Here is a 20,891-nt window from a genome sequence, read left to right on the forward strand (position 1 = left end):
ACACCCGGCCTCCAGTGACCCTAAAGGCCAATTTATGCTGACAACGCAGTCCTCGCAGATGGCGTCGCAGATGGCGTCTGCGAAACCCTCCCCCCCTTCGCAGACGCTCTGCGCGCACCTCCCAAAAATTGTGACCACCGCAGAAGCCTCGCAGACAGCGTCGCAGACAAGAGGGCTCTGATTGGTCTACTCTACATCCGCTGTACACGCACTTCCGCTTCCCTACTTTCCCGGTTTGGTTTGTTTTCACGACCGCCATTTTTAAAAACACGAGCGAAGATGGAGCAGCACGAAGAGCGGTTGATCGAGGAAGTGAGGAAGTACGTACATCTATACGACTCTAGTTCTAGTCATTATAAGTAACCGGAGGATAAACACTCCACTAACCACACCCACCAACTACTCCTAGCGATTTTGCAACTTCGCGCCCCCTTGCGTTGTGGTGGTGAATAACATCGCGCACGCCTATTACTCCCCGCTCAACGATAAATTACAACTGTCTGCGAAAAGCTATCTGCAAAAGCCTTGTCGCAAGAGCATGCAGAGGCCTTAACTGTACGGCTGGGGAAGAATTTTGTCGCGACCTTCATGCATATGGACTTTGTGAGGAGGAAACAAAGAAACAGCTGGGGACTTTAGTGCTTCGTGACTTAAAAAAGTACCGTAAAATAACGACATAGCAAGAAAAGTCCTTGGAAAACACTAAGGCCAGAGCTGAGAGGGAAATACAAACCTTTCACCAAGTGATCACTGCAAACTCGAGCATGCTTCGACTCGCCTCCCTTCGATTTCAGTGAGAAGTTCAAAAGCCACTTTCTCGACGTCTTTTTGTGAAATCCTGTGTTCGTTCACCCTTTTTTATTTGTTCACGAGGAACCCTGAAGAAACTTTTATCAGCTTCACGGTTTGGTCGATTCGAACAACCTAAAACAACGCAAGCGTAAGGCATTTTTCATGCAAGTGAGCAATGCACCTTCTCCGTACAAACGCTTTGTCAACTGAGCTTTGGTCAACCGCCAGCTAAAGTTCTGAATAATTAACAAGGCGGATGTGACGTCATGTGTAACCCAACAATTGCTGGGTTGCATCGACGTCACATCCGCCTGATTAGATATGCAAGACATGAAGTGGTGGTCAGCTGAGCTCACTGTTCACAAAGTGTTACTGTCGCTGCGGGGGCTTACTAGTTGTTAAATTGCCCTACACCTGCATTGTTTTGCACTGCTTGAATCAAACTGTGAAACTGATAAAAGTTTCTTCCGGGTTCCCCGTGAAGTGATGAGCGAAAGAGCAAAGACAACGAGAAAGGTGGCTCTTGAACCTTTCACTGCGATGGAAGGGAGCCGAATCAAAGAACGCTCGAGTTTGCAGTGATCACTTCGGGAAAGGTTTGTAAATTCCTCTTATTTATTTCTTTTGGATTCACAAATGACTAACTTTTCTTGCCATTTTTCGTTATTTCGTGATGTTTTGAAGTTCAGGAGACGTTTAAGTCTTCAAATGTGTTTTTGTTTACTGTTTGGTCGTGGGCACCATGTTGTAAACTAACATGTAATACCCAGGGCTTTAAAGGGGTTTCTGTTGATCTTTGTAAATGATTTACCTGGAAGAGAAGAGCAGGGAGGACTGGGAATCGAACGGCTGTGGTTTGTTTACACCGGATACTAAAACTTGTAGTGTCCTAGCAACCATCACAAAGACGCGTACAAAAAGCCTAGAAATTCCTCCTTACCTGGACAAAAACGATACAGGATTGATCTTGTAGTGTTCTGATCCCCAGATCACATATAAAAGGTTGTTCTCCTCCATGCTTTTCCAGCTTTTCATCTGTGTGTCCATGTAGTAGAACAATGTCTGCAGCACCAGGTAATTTGAGATGTCGGGGAACCCAACGGATGGATAATTTTCCAACTCAGAGGAAAAATCCTTCTGTGTTAGAGTGTAAGGATCTAATCCCATTGAGCGGGTTCTATATCCAAGTCTTGGTTTTAATACCTTGCTTGTTTTCTGAACACAAACATGGCAATAAGTTCTTGTGTTAATGGACCAGACTCCACTTTTGGATCATTAATCCCTTTTGACTGAGAATGCCCTGCATGCATGGTTTGGCTTCTGGAACATCTGTACAGTTTTAAATACAATACCTACAATTAAAAACAGCTTGTTTTTATTGCATTTATTTAATTCTTGGGGTCCCATCTGTAACAGGGAGTGATGTCGCATCCCATTAATACACTTTACAATAGATTATTAGATTATAATAGAATAGATGAGCCAAAATAATCGGGGATCTTTTTTAATGGGCCCCAACTCAGTAGAAGTACAACCCCGATTCCAAAAAAGTTGGGACAAAGTACAAATTGTAAATAAAAACGGAATGCAATGATGTGGAAGTTTCAAAATTCCATATTTTATTCAGAATAGAACATAGATGACATATCAAATGTTTAAACTGAGAAAATGTATCATTTAAAGAGAAAAATTAGGTGATTTTAAATTTCATGACAACAACACATCTCAAAAAAGTTGGGACAAGGCCATGTTTACCACTGTGAGACATCCCCTTTTCTCTTTACAACAGTCTGTAAACGTCTGGGGACTGAGGAGACAAGTTGCTCAAGTTTAGGGATAGGAATGTTAACCCATTCTTGTCTAATGTAGGATTCTAGTTGCTCAACTGTCTTAGGTCTTTTTTGTCGTATCTTCCGTTTTATGATGCGCCAAATGTTTTCTATGGGTGAAAGATCTGGACTGCAGGCTGGCCAGTTCAGTACCCGGACCCTTCTTCTACGCAGCCATGATGCTGTAATTGATGCAGTATGTGGTTTGGCATTGTCATGTTGGAAAATGCAAGGTCTTCCCTGAAAGAGACGTCGTCTGGATGGAAGCATATGTTGCTCTAGAACCTGGATATACCTTTCAGCATTGATGGTGTCTTTCCAGATGTGTAAGCTGCCCATGCCACACGCACTAATGCAACCCCATACCATCAGAGATGCAGGCTTCTGAACTGAGCGCTGATAACAACTTGGGTCGTCCTTCTCCTCTTTAGTCCGAATGACACGGCGTCCCTGATTTCCATAAAGAACTTCACATTTTGATTCGTCTGACCACAGAACAGTTTTCCACTTTGCCACAGTCCATTTTAAATGAGCCTTGGCCCAGAGAAGACGTCTGCACTTCTGGATCATGTTTAGATACGGCTTCTTCTTTGAACTATAGAGTTTTAGCTGGCAACGGTGGATGGCACTGTGAATTGTGTTCACAGATAATGTTCTCTGGAAATATTCCTGAGCCCATTTTGTGATTTCCAATACAGAAGCATGCCTATATGCGATGCAGTGCCGTCTAAGGGCCCGAAGATCACGGGCACCCAGTATGGTTTTCCGGCCTTGACCCTTACGCACAGAGATTCTTCCAGATTCTCTGAATCTTTTGATGATATTATGCACTGTAGATGATGATATGTTCAAACTCTTTGCAATTTTACACTGTCGAACTCCTTTCTGATATCGCTCCACTATTTGTCGGCGCAGAATTAGGGGGATTGGTGATCCTCTTCCCATCTTTACTTCTGAGAGCCGCTGCCACTCCAAGATGCTCTTTTTATACCCAGTCATGTTAATGACCTATTGCCAATTGACCTAATGAGTTGCAATTTGGTCCTCCAGCTGTTCCTTTTTTGTACCTTTAACTTTTCCAGCCTCTTATTGCCCCTTGTCCCAACTTTTTTGAGATGTGTTGCTGTCATGAAATTTCAAATGAGCCAATATTTGGCATGAAATTTCAAAATGTCTCACTTTCGACATTTGATATGTTGTCTATGTTCTATTGTGAATACAATATCAATTTTTGAGATTTGTAAATTATTGCATTCCGTTTTTATTTACAATTTGTACTTTGTCCCAACTTTTTTGGAATCGGGGTTGTATTCATTTGTGGGCCTTGAAGTAGAAAAGGTTCAGAATCCCTGGTCTAGAGTTTATACAGAATGGTATGGATTAACAAAAAAAAATAAAACATTCATAGAGCATCAGGTCCACAGATGGAGAAGAGAGATCAGCTGGTTCAGGCTGGTAGGATGGTTATAGTAACTCAAATAATCACATTTTACAACCCTGATGAGCTGAAAAGCATCTCAAAATATGCCGAATATGTCCAGGTTTTGTTTTTTGCACCATTAATTCACCATATCACTACATACTGGTATAAAAGTATGAAAAGTATGGATGGCAGAAACGTCACCGTGACTGAATGAAACAGTATATTTGCAAATATAAACGTCATACAGCCGAAGATTTCTTTAATCTGATATCCGCCATGGTTCCTTTCAAGTTAAAATGCTGCCCCCCGGGACAGTTACAGGTAATACCGTGGTCGTTTTTTAATCCCTTGTTGTGATCATATCATGTTGTAATCCTTAATAGCCTTAACATTACACGATTATCATGATATGAAATCTGACTCTCAGCGCATGACTACTTTAGACAGCAGAGCGTGAAAGATGAAGTGCCAAGGAGACAGCGTGGCACTTCAAAGTGTATCAAATGTGAATATCATATCTCTGATAAGAAGCATTTCCTGGTAATAACAGCCAAAAAACATCAGCACATGCTTCCTTATATTACCTCCTCTTTGACTTCCTTCTCTCCCTCTCTCCCTCTCTTTCTATTTCTCGTGCTTTCTTTCTCTTTCTCTTTCTTTCTCTTTGTCTGTGTTTTAGTGGAAACTGAAACCCATTTGCTTCTAATTTATTTCCTGTGATTATAAGAGATGAAAACAAGAGAAGGAGAAAGGACAAGGGAAAGAAAATCATCTGTGCAATATGAGTGCACCCACATATACACATTCTTGTACTTCTATCATTGTGGGGACTCACTGACATAATGCATTCCCTAGTCCCTTGCCTTCACCTCAATCACTACAGCTAGATCTCTAACCCCAACCCCTTACCCTAATCCGAACCTAAACCTCATTCTCACCTGAAAACTCAAACTAGCAAGAAGACAGAGTCGTCTATATCCCCCGCCCTATATACACTACCGTTCAAAAGTTTGGGGTCACTTTGAAATGTCCTTGTTTTTGAAAGAAAAGCACTGTTCTTTTCAATGAAGATCACTTTAAACTAATCAGAAATCCACTCTATACATTGCTAATGTGCTAAATGACTATTCTAGCTGCAAATGTCTGGTTTTTGGTGCAATCTCTCCATAGGTGTATAGAGGCCCATTTCCAGCAACTCTCACTCCAGTGTTCTAATGGTACAATGGGTTTGCTCATTGCCTCAGAAGGCTAATGGATGATTAGAAAACCCTTGTACAATCATGTTAGCACAGCTGAAAACAGTTGAGCTCTTTAGAGAAGCTATAAAACTGACCTTCCTTTGAGCAGATTGAGTTTCTGGAGCATCACATTTGTGGGGTCGATCAAATGCTCAAAATGGCCAGAAAAATGTCTTGACTATATTTTCTATTCATTTTACAACTTATGGTGGTAAATAAAAGTGTGACTTTTCATGGAAAACACAAAATTTTCTGGGTGACCCCAAACTTTTGAACGGTAGTGTACCAAGTATATACCAAGTTTCAAGATATTATTTGTCACATTTTTCAAGTTCTGCTGCAGGAACCCAACCCTACCTCTTTACACTGACCTCAGCAGCCCATGGCATAAACCCACCGGACCTTTGGTCCAGATGAGCTAAAAATTAAAATTTCTCACATTTCTTAGTATCAAAAGGCACTATTACTTAATCAACACATATACCAACTTTCAAGACCATACCACTCATAGTTTTCAAGGTCTGCTCCGGAAACAAAACCTACCCCGAAGACTAACCTGAGAGACTAAGTCTGAAAATGTTTCCATGGAAACATGAAAAATTTAAATTTCTCAAATTTCTTAGTATGAAAAGGTACATCTACATCCCCTTGTTAACATGTACACCAAGTTTCAAACCCGTATCATGAATAGTTTTGGATATATGCTCCGGAAACGAACATTGCTCTTAGAAACTACGTCAAAATCTATTTTTTATGTAAAATTTTGAAAAATACTTTTTTTCAAAAATCCAAAATAGCAAAAGGCACCAGTTCAGATGCTGATTGATATGTATACAAAGTTTCATGAAGATATCTTCAGTAGTTTTAAAGACATGGCCCGGAAGCGAAAACATGACCGGACGGATGGACAGCTGGACGGACGGAACACATTTCTATATCACCCACCGAATTTTGTTTGGGCGGGGGATAAAAAAGTCTTAACCCTCAAACAGCCCTTTGAAGAAGTGAGGACCAGCCAAAACGTCCTCACTTCCGAAATCTGTCCTAATTCTGTCAGTAAAACAACGAATTCCGGTCCTCAACATGTATAAGTACACATACACACATTCTTGTACTTCTATCATTGTGGGGACTCGCTGACATAATGCATCGTCCCTTACCTTCACCACCACAACTAGATCTCTAACCCCAACCCTTTACCCTAACCTAAACCTCATTCTCACCTGAAAACTCAAACTAAAAAAGTCTTAACCCTCAAACAGCCCTTTGAAGAAGTGAGGACCAGCCAAAATGTCCTCATTTCCGAAATCTGTCCTAATTCTCATCTCATCTCATTATCTCTAGCCGCTTTATCCTGTCCTACAGGGTCGCAGGCAAGCTGGAGCCTATCCCAGCTGACTACGGGCGAAAGGCGGGGTACACCCTGGACAAGTCGCCAGGTCATCACAGGGCTGACACATAGACACAGACAACCATTCACACTCACATTCACACCTACGGTCAATTTAGAGTCACCAGTTAACCTAACCTGCATGTCTTTGGACTGTGGGGGAAACCGGAGCACCCGGAGGAAACCCACGCGGACACGGGGAGAACATGCAAACTCCACACAGAAAGGCCCTCGCCGGCCACGGGGCTCGAACCCGGACCTTCTTGCTGTGAGGCGACAGCGCTAACCACTACACCACCGTGCCTCCCTGTCCTAATTCTGTCAATAAAAAAAACAAATTCCGGTCCTCAGTATGTGCAAGTACACACACTTTTGTGTCGCTGGTATATCCGTTAATCTGTGAACTGTGTGTTACTCGCTAAAATACTAAATGCGGCAAGAGTGCACTGGTACTGAAAACCTGATAACAAACAACGATAAGAAAGGAAGAGAGATAGTAAGGAAAAGATAAGAGAAAGGGCTGAAAAATCATGCACATGTTGAACAGCATGAATGCATTCGAAAAAGCATTTCCTTCTCGTTCTATTTTTTGTCAGGTTTGTCTTTCCTTTTCCTCCTTTCACAATGCACATCTTTTCTTTCTTCTTCTTTCCTTCCTTTTCTGTATTTTTTTTGTAGGTGTGTCTGGTGTGTGTGTGTGTGTGTGTGTGTGAGTGAAACTCTAGTGTGTCAAAATCCGATTTCAAAACAATTCCAACACAAACACACACACACACTCTCACTCTTTTACCACCCACAGTTTAGGAAAGTCTATTTTTACTCGGGCCCTAGCTAGCGAGATGCCAACGTTAAATCCTATTGGCGGGGATAGACGTCCGTGAAATCAATATAAGGAACATGTTTACATAACATCTTGAGCTTCCTTGCACATTTTTCAGTGGACTCGACTGTTTAACACACTGCTGGCACCGTAACTAAGTAATAAGGCTAAGATAGTTCATGCGTGTATGTAGTGTGTGTGGAGGGGGACACACTGCCGATGTCGTGATGGTTTTACTTAAAAGTGAGCATAGCAGGCGGCCTTACTTTTCATTTCATAATGTAATCTTCTTTATTTAGTATACATCTAAGTATTTTTTAAACAAATAAATCTGCAATTTATTTCACACTGTGTTTGTTGTTACACTGATTTTGATCTACCCTTTCATTTATATCAGTGGACTCGACCATTTAACAGAGATCATATGGCATTCTGTATTTATATTCACTCTGGTTGAAAGGTCTTGTTCTTTGTGTCAGTGTGTGTACATGTGTGCTAAAATGTGTTACTGATACAGAGATGTTAGGTCTTCTTCCGCTTATCCGGGACCGGGTCGCGGAGGCAGCAGTCTAAGCATGGAAGCCCAAACTTCCCTTTCCCCAGACACCTCAGCCAGCTCCTCGGGAAGAACACCGAGGCGTTCCCAGGCCAGCCGAGAGACATAGTCTCTCCAGCGTGTCCTGGGTCTTCCCCGGGGCCTCCTCCCGGGGGGACATGCCTGGAACACCTCCCCAGGGAGGCGTCCAGGAAGCATCCGAAAAAGATGCCCGAGCCACCTCAGCTGGTTCCTCTCGATGTGGAGGAGCAGCGGCTCTACTCCGAGCTCCTCCCGAGTGACTGTGCTTCTCACCCTATCTCTAAGGGAGCGCCCAGCCACCCTGCGAAGGAAACTCATTTCAGCCGCTTGTATCCGCGATCTTGTTCTTTCTGTCATTACCCAAAGCTCATGACCATAGCTGAGAGTCGGAACGTAGATCGACCAGTAAATTGAGAGCTTCGCCTTTTGGCTCAGCTCCTTCTTCACCACGACGGACCGGTAAAGCGACCGCATCACTGCGGAGGCTGCACCGATCCGCCTGTCGATCTCACGCTCCATCCTTCCCTCACTCGTGAACAAGATCCCGAGATACTTAAACTCCTCCACTTGAGGCAGGACTTCTCCACCAACCTGGAGAGGGCAAGCCACCCTTTTCCGGTCGAGAACCATGGCCTCGGACTTGGAGGTGCTGATTCTCATCCCAGCCGCTTCACACTCGACTGCAAACCACCCCAGTGCATGCTGAAGGTCCTGGTTTGAAGAAGCCAACAGGACAACATCATCCGCAAAAAGCAGAGATGAAATCCTGTGGTTCCCAAACAGGATTCCTTCCGGCCCCTGGCTGCGCCTAGAAATTCTGTCCATAAAAATTATGAACAGAACCGGTGACAAAGGGCAGCCCTGCCGAAGTCCAACATGCACTGGGAACAGGTCTGACTTACTGCCGGCAATGCGAACCAGACTCCTGCTCCGTTCGTACAGGGACCGGACAGCCCTTAGCAAAGAGCCCCGAACCCCATACTGCCGAAGCACCCCCCACAGAATACCACGGGGGACACGGTCGAATGCCTTCTCCAGATCCACAAAGCACATGTGGACTGGTTGGGCAAACTCCCATGAACCCTCGAGCACCCTATGAAGGGTATAGAGCTGGTCCAGTGTTCCGCGACCAGGACGAAAACCGCATTGTTCCTCCTGGATCCGAGGTTCGACTATTGGTCGAATTCTCCTCTCCAGTACCCTGGAGTAAACTTTCCCTGGGAGGCTGAGAAGTGTGATTCCCCTATAATTGGAGCACACTCTCCGGTCCCCTTTCTTAAAAAGAGGGACCACCACCCCAGTCTGCCAGTCCAGAGGCACTGTCCCCGACCGCCACGCGATGTTGCAGAGGCGTGTCAACCAAGACAGCCCCACAACATCCAGAGACTTGAGATACTCAGGGCGGATCTCATCCACCCCCGGTGCCTTGCCACCGAGGAGCTTGCAAACCACCTCAGTGACTTCGGCTTGGGTAATGGACGAGTCCACCTCTGAGTCATCAGCCTCAGTCTCCTCAGTGGAAGACATGATGGTGGGATTGAGGAGATCCTCAAAGTATTCCTTCCACCGCCCGACAATGTCCCCAGTCGAGGTCAACAGCTCCCCACCCGCACTGTAAACAGTGTTGGCAGAGTACTGCTTCCCCCTCCTGAGGCGCCAGACGGTTTGCCAGAATTTCTTCGAGGCCGACCGATAGTCCTTCTCCATGGCCTCCCCGAACTCCTCCCAGTTCCGAGTTTTTGCCTCCGCAACTGCCCGAGCTGCAGCGCGCCTGGCCTGCCGATACCCGTCGGCTGCCTCAGGAGTCCCGGAGGTCAACATGGCCCGATAGGACTCCTTCTTCAGCTTGACGGCATCCCTTACTTCCGGTGTCCACCACCGGGTTCGGGGATTGCCGCCATGACAGGCACCGGAGACCTTGCGGCCACAGCTCCAAACAGCTGCGTCCACAATGGAGGTAGAGAACATGGTCCACTCAGACTCAATGTCCCCCGCCTCCCTCGGAAGCTGGGAAAAGCTCTCCCGGAGGTGGGAGTTAAAGACCTCCCCAACAGAGTGCTCGGCCAGACGTTCCCAGCAGACCCTCACCATACGTTTGGGCCTGCCAGGTCTGTCCAGCTTCCTCCTCCGCCAGCGGATCCAACTCACCACCAGGTGGTGATCAGTTGACAGCTCAGCCCCTCTCTTCACCCGAGTGTCCAAGACATAGGGCCAGAGATCAGATGAAACGACTACAAAGTCGATCATCGACCTCCGACCTAAGGTGTCTTGGTGCCACGTGCACTTATGGACACCCCTATGCTCAAACATGGTGTTCGTTATGGACAAACCGTGACTAGCACAGAAGTCCAATAACAGAACACCACTCGGGTTCAGATCGGGGAGGCCGTTCCTCCCAACCACGCCCCTCCAGGTGTCACTGTCGTCGCCCACTTGAGCATTGAAGTCCCCCAGTAGCACAACATCTCCCCTACTGGGGGAGATGTTAGGCAGGCCTTCCAAACCGTACACACACAAATATATATACACACACAGTGGTGCTTGAAAATTTGTGAACCCTTTAGAATTTTCTATATTTCTGCATAAATATGACCTAAAACATCATCAGATTTTCACACAAGTCCTAAAAGTAGATAAAGAGAACCCAGTTAAACAAATGAGACAAAAATGTTATACTTGGTCATTTATTTATTGAGGAAAATGATCCAATATTACATATCTGTGAGTGGCAAAAGTTCTGCACACCGGCTTGGAGGAATTTTAGCCCGTTCCTCCATACAGAACAGCTTCAACTCTGGGATGTTGGTGGGTTTCCTCACATGAACTGCTCGCTTCAGGTCCTTCCATTGGATTAAGTTCAGGACTTTGACTTGGCCATTCCAAAACATTAACTTTATTCTTCTTTAACCATTCTTTGGTAGAACGACTTGTGTGCTTAGGGTCGTTGTCTTGCTGCATGACCCACCTTCTCTTGAGATTCAGTTCATGGACAGATGTCCTGACGTTTTCCTTTAGAATTCGCTGGTATAATTCAGAATTCATTGTTCCATCAATGATGGCAAGCCGTCCTGGCCCAGATGCAGCAAAACAGACCCAAACCATGATACTACCACCACCATGTTTCACAGATGGAATAAGGTTCTTATGCTGGAATGCAGTGTTTTCCTTTCTCCAAACATAATGCTTCTCATTTAAACCAAAAAGTTCTATTTTGGTCTCATCCATCCACAAAACATTTTTCCAATAGCCTTCTGGCTTGTCCATGTGATCTTTAGCAAACTGCAGATGAGCAGCAATGTTCTTTTTGGAGAGCAGTGGCTTTCTCCTTGCAACCCTGCCATGCACACCATAGTTGTTCAGTGTTCTCCTGATGGTGGACTCATGAACATTAACATTAGCCAATGTGAGAGAGGCCTTCAGTTGCTTAGAAGTTACCCTGGGGTCCTTTGTGACCTCGCCGACTATTACACGCCTTGCTCTTGGAGTGATCTTTGTTGGTCGACCACTCCTGGGGAGGGTAACGATGGTCTTGAATTTCCTCCATTTGTACACAATCTGACTGTGGATTGGTGGAGTCCAAACTCTTTAGAGATGGTTTTGTAACCTTTTCCAGCCTGATGAGCATCAACAACGCTTTTTCTGAGGTGCTCAGAAATCTCCTTTGTTCGTGCCATGATACACTTCCACAAACATGTGTTGTGAAGATCAGACTTTGATAGATCCCTGTTCTTTAAATAAAACAGGGTGCCCACTCACATCTCATTGTCATCCCATTGATTGAAAACACCTGACTCTAATTTCACCTTCAAATTAACTGCTTAATCCTAGAGGTTCACATACTTTTACCACTCAGATATGTAATATTGGATAATTTTCCTCAATAAATAAATGACCAAGTATAATATTTTTGTCTCATTTGTTTAACTGGGTTCTCTTTATCTACTTTTAGGACTTGTGTGAAAATCTGATGATGTTTTAGGTCATATTTATGCAGAAATATAGAAAATTCTTAAGGGTTCACAAACTTTCAAGCACCACTGTGTGCGTGTATAAGGTCTCTCTCTCTCGTGTGTGTATATATATATATATATATATATATATATATATATATATATATATATATATGAGAGAGAGAGAGACCTTTCACCCAAAATATTGTAATTCTATTGATATAAGATCTAACTCATTGATACGTGACAGTTAAAAGTTCAACTGTAGCTGTGATTATCCCGCAAGCTTCTATCTGTAGTCAATAACAGAACACTCACTTTATCTTGAAAACAAGCATGATCATTTTGATGTTGTTATCATTGTTTAACTTTGAGCATTTATATTGTAGCTAGAACTTGCCAGTCTTAGAAGTTGGAGTTTCAGTTCATTATGAGTTTTATTATATTATGAATAGTCAAATTAATTGCACATTATGTTACAATTGCGGGCGGCACGGTGGTGTAGTGGTTAGCGCTGTTGCCTCACAGCAAGAAGGTCCGGGTTCGAGCCCCGTGGCCGGTGAGGGCCTTTCTGTGCGGAGTTTGCATGTTCTCCCCGTGTCCGCGTGGGTTTCCTCCGGGTGCTCCGGTTTCCCCCACAGTCCAAAGACATGCAGGTTAGGTTAACTGGTGACTCTAAATTGACCGTAGGTGTGAATGTGAGTGTGAATGGTTGTCTGTGTCTATGTGTCAGCCCTGTGATGACCTGGCGACTTGTCCAGGGTGTACCCCGCCTTTCGCCCGTAGTCAGCTGGGATAGGCTCCAGCTCGCCTGCGACCCTGTAGAACAGGATAAAGCGGCTAGAGATGATGAGAGGAGATGGGTATGAATTGGCCGAGGCCATAACATACCCGGGGTATGATCTAGCCTCGGCCGCTTTAACCCCAGGTATAGTCCGGACTGGGGGTATACTGTACTATGGCCTGTTACCCCAGAAATGAAATTGGCCAAACGAGGGTCTAGCCGTCACCTGATCGTTACAGGTTCCGTGTTTTGTCTCAGTTTGAAGCGGAAAAGAACACGGTGTGGGAGTGTTGTGTGGTTGTGGATGGGTTTGGTTGAGAGCTCACAGTGTATACTGATGTTGTTCACTTTCACCCGGGGGGGCGTTTTATATGTGAGTGAGGAATGAATGGTCCCACACTGCAAAACTGACTTTGACGTCAACAATCAGTGAAAATATCGTAGCTATAGTCAAATGTATCTGTTATTTCTTATTATAAGATCACAATCAACTAAATATAAGATGGTTAAAAATATTTTGAGACATTTTTATTCTATCGGCTTCTTTTTTTTTTTAAATGCTTAAAATTAGAAAATTAGAGCAAGTTTTAAAAATAGTTTTAAAAAACCCTAGAAATAGGAATAGGTTCGATAATTTTATCTTTGGTTGACTGTAATTTTATAATATTATTTTCTGGTATTAGATGCGATTGACTATATTCCTGATATTTTGTAGTGCAGGAGAGGAACATCTGATCATTTTGACCTTGTGGGGACGTTCGGCTGGTCCACTGCAGAGAACTGCTTTTATCCAGTAAATTCTGTTCAAAAAGAATTAATTGTTAAAAAATCTAATATTCCTGAGGTTAGGAGTCGGATTAACTAGCTGCATTAATGATAATGTCAGTGCTGACAAGGATATTATGGCAAACGCGTGTCTGTGTGTGTGTGTGTGTGTGTGTGTGTCCTGGCTGAACTTGTACTCGCTGGTCTCCAGCAGGACCTTTTCCTCAGTGCCAAAAACACAGCCTGTAAAAACAGCAGGGCAGAATGTTCAGCCTCCTTACGCTCCTCCACATCTATCTCACATCTGTCTGTCTGTCTGTTGTGGCCTTTTTATCTTCTCCTCTGCTTTCTTTCCTTGCATCTTCTTCTGTCCTCTCGCATGATCTGTCTGTCTGTCTGTCTGTCTGTCTGTCTCTCTCTTTCTCTCTGTGTGCCTCTGTCTGTCTGTCTGTCTGTCTGTCTGTCTGTCTGTCTCTCTCTCTTTCTCTATCTATCTATCTATCTATCTATCTATCTATCTATCTATCTATCTATCTATCTATCTGTCTGTCTGTCTGTCTGTCTGTCTCTCTCTATCTATCTATCTATCTATCTATCTATCTATCTATCTATCTATCTGTCTCTCTTTTATCTATCTATCTATCTATCTATCTATCTATCTATCTATCTATCTATCTATCTGTCTGTCTGTCTGTCTGTCTCTCTTTCTCTATCTATCTATCTATCTATCTATCTATCTATCTATCTATCTATCTATCTATCTATCTATGGCTTTTTCTTCATCATCCTTCTTTACTCACTCCCTTCTTTACTTCCTATGTCCCCTTCTCCATTTCTTACTCTCTTTTCTTCTTCTTTTCTTTTGCATCATTTGTTCATCTTTTTTCCCTCTCTTGTTTTCCCTTTTTCTGCTCCTTCTCTCTTTCTCTCCTTCTCTCTTTTCCACCATCTGTTCCCAGTGTTTTTTTCATATTTATTCTTTCTTTGCCCAAATGTCTTATCCTTTTCTCGTTTCCTGTTCTCTCTTTATCTTTATATTCCCTCACTCATTTCACTCCGTGAGTTCTCACTGTGTATCTCTTCTCCTGAGAGCGCTCTCGATTTTTTTCATAGTCACAATTTCACGACCCTTTAAATCACACTTTCCTTTATTTTTGACAAACCCTTAATATTTTTCATGCAGCACTCATCACACATTTCTCCTTTGAGCCGTGAATCAATCAGCGCTTTTGTTTTTCACTTTTTTTTTTTCGTTTGCTGCTCAACAGAATTAGGCCAAGTTTTCAAGCATGACAGAACACGATACCAAACACACCATCTTCACCAGCTCTTAGTGGTTTACACACACACACACACACACACACACACACACACACACACACACACACACACACACACACACACACTAATGCAGGTGCGTTTCTGTGTAGTATAGTGTGTGTGTGTGTATAGAGCGTATCCTGTGAGGTTAAACCCAGCGCACTTCCCCTGAACACACTCCACTGCAGGAAGCAGTAATGATCACCTCGAGCCTCCGTCCAATCTGACAGTGTTCATATCACATTCATCTGGAGCCAAAAGCACACGAGTGCCAGCGCCGTGTGCAACAGTTTACTGACAGGCCGTGATTGTTTACACTGGTGAAAGTGTCTGTGCAGCTGAGTCACTCTTTAATCAGCTTCATCAAATATAATAAAACAATAAATGTGAAGGTGATTGAAGAAACCATTCATGCAAGATCACAGCCAAGATCCTGACCAATCATTACAGGGAATGGGAAACTCTCTCTCTCTCTCTCTCTCTCTCTGTCTGTGCATCTGTCTGTCTCTGTCTGTCTATCTCTCTCTCTGTCTGTCTGTCTGCCCATCTCTCTCTCTGTGTCATTCTTTCTTTCTGTCTCTCCCTTTGTGTGTCTCTCTGTCTGTCTTTCTGCCTCTCTCTTTCCGCCTCTCTCTCTCTCTCTGTGCGTCTGTCGTTCTGTCCTCTCTCTCTCTGTCTTTCTCTTTGTCTCTGCCTCTCTCTCGTTCTCTTTCTCTGTCTGTCTATCTCTCTCTGTCTGTCTGTCTGCCCATCTCTCTCTCTGTGTCATTCTTTCTTTCTGTCTCTCCCTTTGTGTGTCTCTCTCTGTCTGTCTTTCTGCCTCTCTCTTTCCGCCTCTCTCTCTCTCTCTCTGTGCGTCTGTCGTTCTGTCCTCTCTCTCTCTGTCTTTCTCTTTGTCTCTGCCTCTCTCTCGTTCTCTTTCTCTGTCTGTCTATCTCTGTGTGTCATTCTCTTTCTTTCTGTCTCTGTTTCTCCCTTTGTGTGTCTCTTTCTGTCTGTCTGCCTTTCTGTCTCTCTCTGTGTGTGTCTCTCTCCTTCTCTGTCTCTATTTGTTTTTCTGTGTCATTCTCTCTTTCTTTCTCTCTGTCTCTCTTTTGTTTGTGTGTGTCTCTGTCTGTTTGTCTGTCTTTCTGTCTCTCTCTCTCTCTTTGTGTGTCTGTGTCGTTCTCTCCTTCTGTCTATTTCTTTCTCTGTCTCTCTTTGTCTCTGTGTCTTACTCTGTCTATCTGCCTCTCTCTCTGTCTGTTGTTCTCTCTTTCTCTCTGTGTCTCCCTGTCTGTCTGTCTTTGTGTGTGTCTGTGTCGTTCTCTCTTTCTGTGTCTCTCTCTGTCTCGGTTAGGGTTGAGTTTGGGTCTGGAAACTGCACCTACACTGGATACAGACTCACTGAATGTTTTTCCAATCTTCAACCATCCAGTTTCAGTGATCCTGTGTCCGCTGTAGCATCAGGTTCTTGAACCGTAGTTGCTAAAGAAGGCAACTGGACTTGCTTGAAATTCTTGAAGATGTTTCATCTCTCATCCGAAAGGCTTCTTCAGTTCTGTCTGACTAGTGGGGAGTTCCAGGTGTTTCTCCTCTAGTGGACCAAAAGCAACCCTAAAGAGAGTTGTTGAGGTCACATGGGTCGTTGACCCTCTCAGCCCATGTTTACATTAGACCGTATCAGCGGATCATCAAATTAACGTTTTTAAAACGATTTGCGTGCACACAGCAACACCAATACACGGATACGCTCGGCTCCGCAGGCATCCTGCGCTCCAAATCACTCCGCCCTGAACAGCGAGTGCCCTCTGGAGGGTGCGCACTCCGGCCCTGCGCAGCTCACAGAGCGCGCGAGTGAAGTGCACAAGCCACGATTCGGGACTGAGCCACTGTGTGTGTGATCCCAGCGCATATCACTTACTACTTGCAAGTGGAAGGATGGCAAGCCTAAAGACAATCATAACTACACAATGGGCAGTATTTGCATCAGTATTTGCAGTATTTTCATACTTTTATACTCTTTAATGAAAGGTGATACAAGGCGGAAGTCCGCGCCGTTTTTCAGCAGTCGCGTCACATGACCAACGCCAGCGAATCAGGAAGGTGGATGTCACAGTGACGTTGTCCAATGAGACGCCAGCTAGAGCTCAGCACAGCGTATCCGCGTATTCTCAATGTTTACACAGCACCGGACCAGACACGATCTGGATTGAATACGTGGACGCTGGCGGATTCCCGTTTCCCGGCGTTTCCAGGCGGTTTAATGTAAACGGACAGTGCATCCGCGCAGAAAACGAGACAGGTACAGTCTAATGTAAACGTAGCCTCAGTCATCCTGTAGGTGTTAGGGTCACTGGAGGCCAGGTGTGAACGGTGTTAGCAGCCTAGAGGGTCATTAGGGTGATCTGTGGGTCGTTGGCTCTCTCTGCCATCATGTGAGTCATTGAAATCAGAGTCTTGGTGTGGATGCGTGTTCAGTTTTCTGGAAAGTGTGCCAAGGACTGCATTGTAGGTGGCTGATAAGAGGTGTCTCACACCACCTCCTCTGTTCAGTGATGGTTGTTCCAGGTTGACGAAGATGACCTCTTCGTCCAGCCACACCAAGACTCAGCTGACTTCAATGACTCAGATGATGGCAGAGAGAGCCAATGACCCACAGATCACCCTAACGACCCTCTAGGCTGCTAACACCGTTCACACCCAGCCTCCAGTGACCCTAACACCTACAGGATGACTGTTGCCCCTTTTCCACCAAAGCAGTTCCAGGGCTGGTTCGGGGCCAGTGCTTAGTTTGGAACCGGGTTTTCTGTTTCCACTGACAAAGAACTGGCTCTGGGGCCAGAAAAACCGGTTCTAGGCTAGCACCAACTCTCTGCTGGGCCAGAGGAAAGAACCGCTTACGTCAGCGGGGGGGCGGAGGTGTTAAGACCAACAACAATAACAAGACCGTGAAAGATCGCCATTTTTAAGTGACGAGAAGCAGCAGTGGTACAAACGCGAAGTCATCCATTATTATTGTTGTTGTTGCTGCTGCTTCTTCTTCCGTGTTGTTTTTGTTTTGATATTCGCGCCAAGGTTTATGCAAACGTAGTGACGTAACTGACGTATACAGCGACGTAACGACGTATACAGCGACATAACTGACGTATACAGCGATGTAATGACGTGGCTCCGCTTAGCACCGCGAGCTATGGAAAAGCAAACTGGTTCTCAGCTGGCTCGCAAGTTGAACGAGTTGTGAACCAGCACCAGCCCTGGCCCCAAACCAGCCCTGGAACTGATTTGGTGGAAAAGAGGCATGAGAGGGTCAACAACCCATGTGACCTCAACGACTCTCCTTAGGGTTGCTTTTGGTCCACTAGAGGAGAAATACCTGGAACTCCCCACTAGTCAGACAGAACTGAAGTCAGTGCTTAAGAAAACACGTTTGGAGTTTGCCCAACAGCATGTGGCAGACTCCCCAAACACAAGGAAGAAGATTCTCTGGTCAGATGAGACTAAAATTCAACTTTTTGGCCATCATGGGAAATGGTGCAAGCCCAACACCCTTTTGGATGAGAGGTGAAACATCTTCAAGGATTTCAAGCAAGTCCAGTTGCTTTTTTGGCACCTACATTTTACGATGACCTGGAGGACTGAGAACCTTCACAGATATACTCGTATATCAGGTTCTTGGCTGTCAGGAGTGGAACCTGACGTGGGTTTCTACTGTTGTAGCTTATCAGTATCAAGGTTTGGCATTTTGTGTGTATTGAGATGCTTTTCCTTTCAGCATGGTCATAAAAAGTGCTTATAAAGAAAGAGTTGACGTCCTGTCAGTTCAAACTAGTCCAGATGTTCTCCTCGGAGCTCTCTCATCAGCAAGGTGTTTCTGCAGAACTGCCAGTCAATGGATGTTTTTTGCTTTTCGCACCAATCGGTGTAAACTCTCCAGATTGCTGTGTGTGAAAATCCAAGATCAGCAGTTTCTGGAATACTCAAACCAGCCTATCTGGTGCCAACAATCACGGAGTCATGGAGATCACATTTTTACTCCATTCTGATGTCGAGTGTAAAAATGTAATGAATATATAATGAATAATTGTATGCATTTTGTATGATTTTATACCAGATGATTGGATAATTGCATGAATGGGCCGGTATACTGCAATCTATAGTTTTCCAAGCTTCTGGTTTCTGAACTGGCCTGACCATTACTCTTCCTGATCTGTGTTTTACAGGCTATACTGGTGTGAACTTCATTGGAGAGGACCCAGATATCAGGTGGGCAGAATCTCAAGCAGAGGTCATATGGACCTCTGTAGAGGTCTATAGTGTCTTGCAAAAGTATCCATCCTACTTGGTGTTTGTCCTGTTTTGTCGCATTACAAGCTGGAATTAAAATGGATTTTTGGAGGTTAGCACCATTTGATTTACGCAACATGCCGACCACTTTAAAGGTGAAAATTGGTTGTTTTTTTATTGTGATACAAACAATAATTAAGATGAAAAAACAGAAATCTGGAGTGTGCACAGGTATTCCCCCCACCCAAAGTCAATACTTTGTGGAGCCACCTTTTGCTGCAATTACAGCTGCAAGTCTCTTGGGGTGTGTCTCTATTAGCTTAGCACATCTAGCCACTGGGATTTTTGCCCATTCCTCAAAGCAAAACTGCTCCAACTCCTTCAAGTTAGATGGGTTGCGTTGGTGTACAGCAATCTTCAAGTTATGCCACTGATTCTCAATTGGATTAAGGGCTGGGCTTTGATTAGGCCATTCCAAGACATTTAAATGTTTCTCTTTAAACCACTCCAGTGTAGCTTTAGCAGTATGTTTAGGGTCATTTTCCTGCTGGAACGTGAACCTTCGTCCCAGTCTCAAGCTTCTGGCTGACTCAAACAGGTTTTCCTCCAGAATTGCCCTGTATTTAGTGCCATCCATCTTTCCTTCAGTCCTGACTAGCTTTCCTGTCCCTGCAGATGAAAAATATCCCCACAGCATGATGCTGCCACCACCATGCTTCACTGTAGGAATGGTGTTCTCAGGGTGTTGGGTTTGAGCCACACATGGCATTTCCCATCATAGCCAAAAAGATCAATTTTAGTCTCATTTGACCAGAGAATCTTCTTCCATGTGTTTGGGGAGTCTGCCACATGCTGTTGGGCAAACTCCAAACGTGTTTTCTTAAGCAATGACTTTTTTCTGGCCACTCTTCCATAAAGCCCCAATCTGTGGAGTGTACAGCTTAAAGTGGTCCTATGGACAGATACTCCCATCTCCGCTGTGGATCTTTGCAGCTCCTTCAGTGTTCTCTTTGGTGTCTTTGTTGCATCTCTGATTAATGCCCTCCTTGCCTGGTCTGTGAGTTTTGGTGGGCGGGGCCTTCTCTTGTCAGGTTTGTAGTGGTGCCATATTCTTTCCATTTTGCTATAATGGATTTAATGGAGTTCCCTGGGATATTCAAAGTTTGGGATATTTGTTTATAACCCAACCCTGATCTATACTTCTCCACAACTTTGTCTCTGACCTGTTTGGAGGCTCCTTGGTTTTCATGTTGCTTGCTTAGTAGTGTTGCAGAGTCAGGGTCCTTCCAGAACAGGTTGATTTATACAGACATCATGTGACAGATCATGTGACACTTTGATTGCACACAGGTGGATCTTAATTAACTAATTATGTGACTTATGAAGTGAATTGGTTGGACCGGCTCTTATTTAGGGGTTTCATACGAAAGGGGGTGAATACCTATGCACACTCCAGAATTCTGTTTTTTCATCTTTATTATTGTTTGTGTCACAATAAAACAACAATTATCCCCTTTAAAGTGGTCGGCATGTTGTGTAAATCAAATGGTGCTAACCCTCCTAAAATCCATTTTCATTCCAGCTTGTAATGCGACAAAACAGGACAAACGCCAAGGGGGATGAATACTTTTGCAAGACACTGTATTCTCTCAAACACAAAATCACCTGTTTGGTCTCATGATTGTTCATACATCTTTAAACATTCACACCTATAATAGTTAGGATTTCAGCGTGACC

General features: G+C 44.3%; 1 protein-coding gene across 4 annotated transcripts in view; it reads left to right on the forward strand.

Annotated features, from left to right (window-relative positions):
* thrb (thyroid hormone receptor beta) overlaps positions 1 to 20,891 on the forward strand; it is a 395,543-nt gene that overhangs the window by 292,240 nt on the left and 82,412 nt on the right. For all 4 annotated transcript variants that reach the window (XM_060904763.1, XM_060904762.1, XM_060904765.1 and 1 more), the window contains one exon: positions 19,091 to 19,133. The gene's annotated coding sequence lies outside the window, so the exon portion shown is untranslated. The remainder of the gene's footprint in view (positions 1 to 19,090; positions 19,134 to 20,891) is intronic.

The sequence above is a fragment of the Neoarius graeffei genome, chromosome 22, assembly GCF_027579695.1.
Source record: "Neoarius graeffei isolate fNeoGra1 chromosome 22, fNeoGra1.pri, whole genome shotgun sequence".
Lineage (NCBI taxonomy): Eukaryota > Metazoa > Chordata > Actinopteri > Siluriformes > Ariidae > Neoarius > Neoarius graeffei.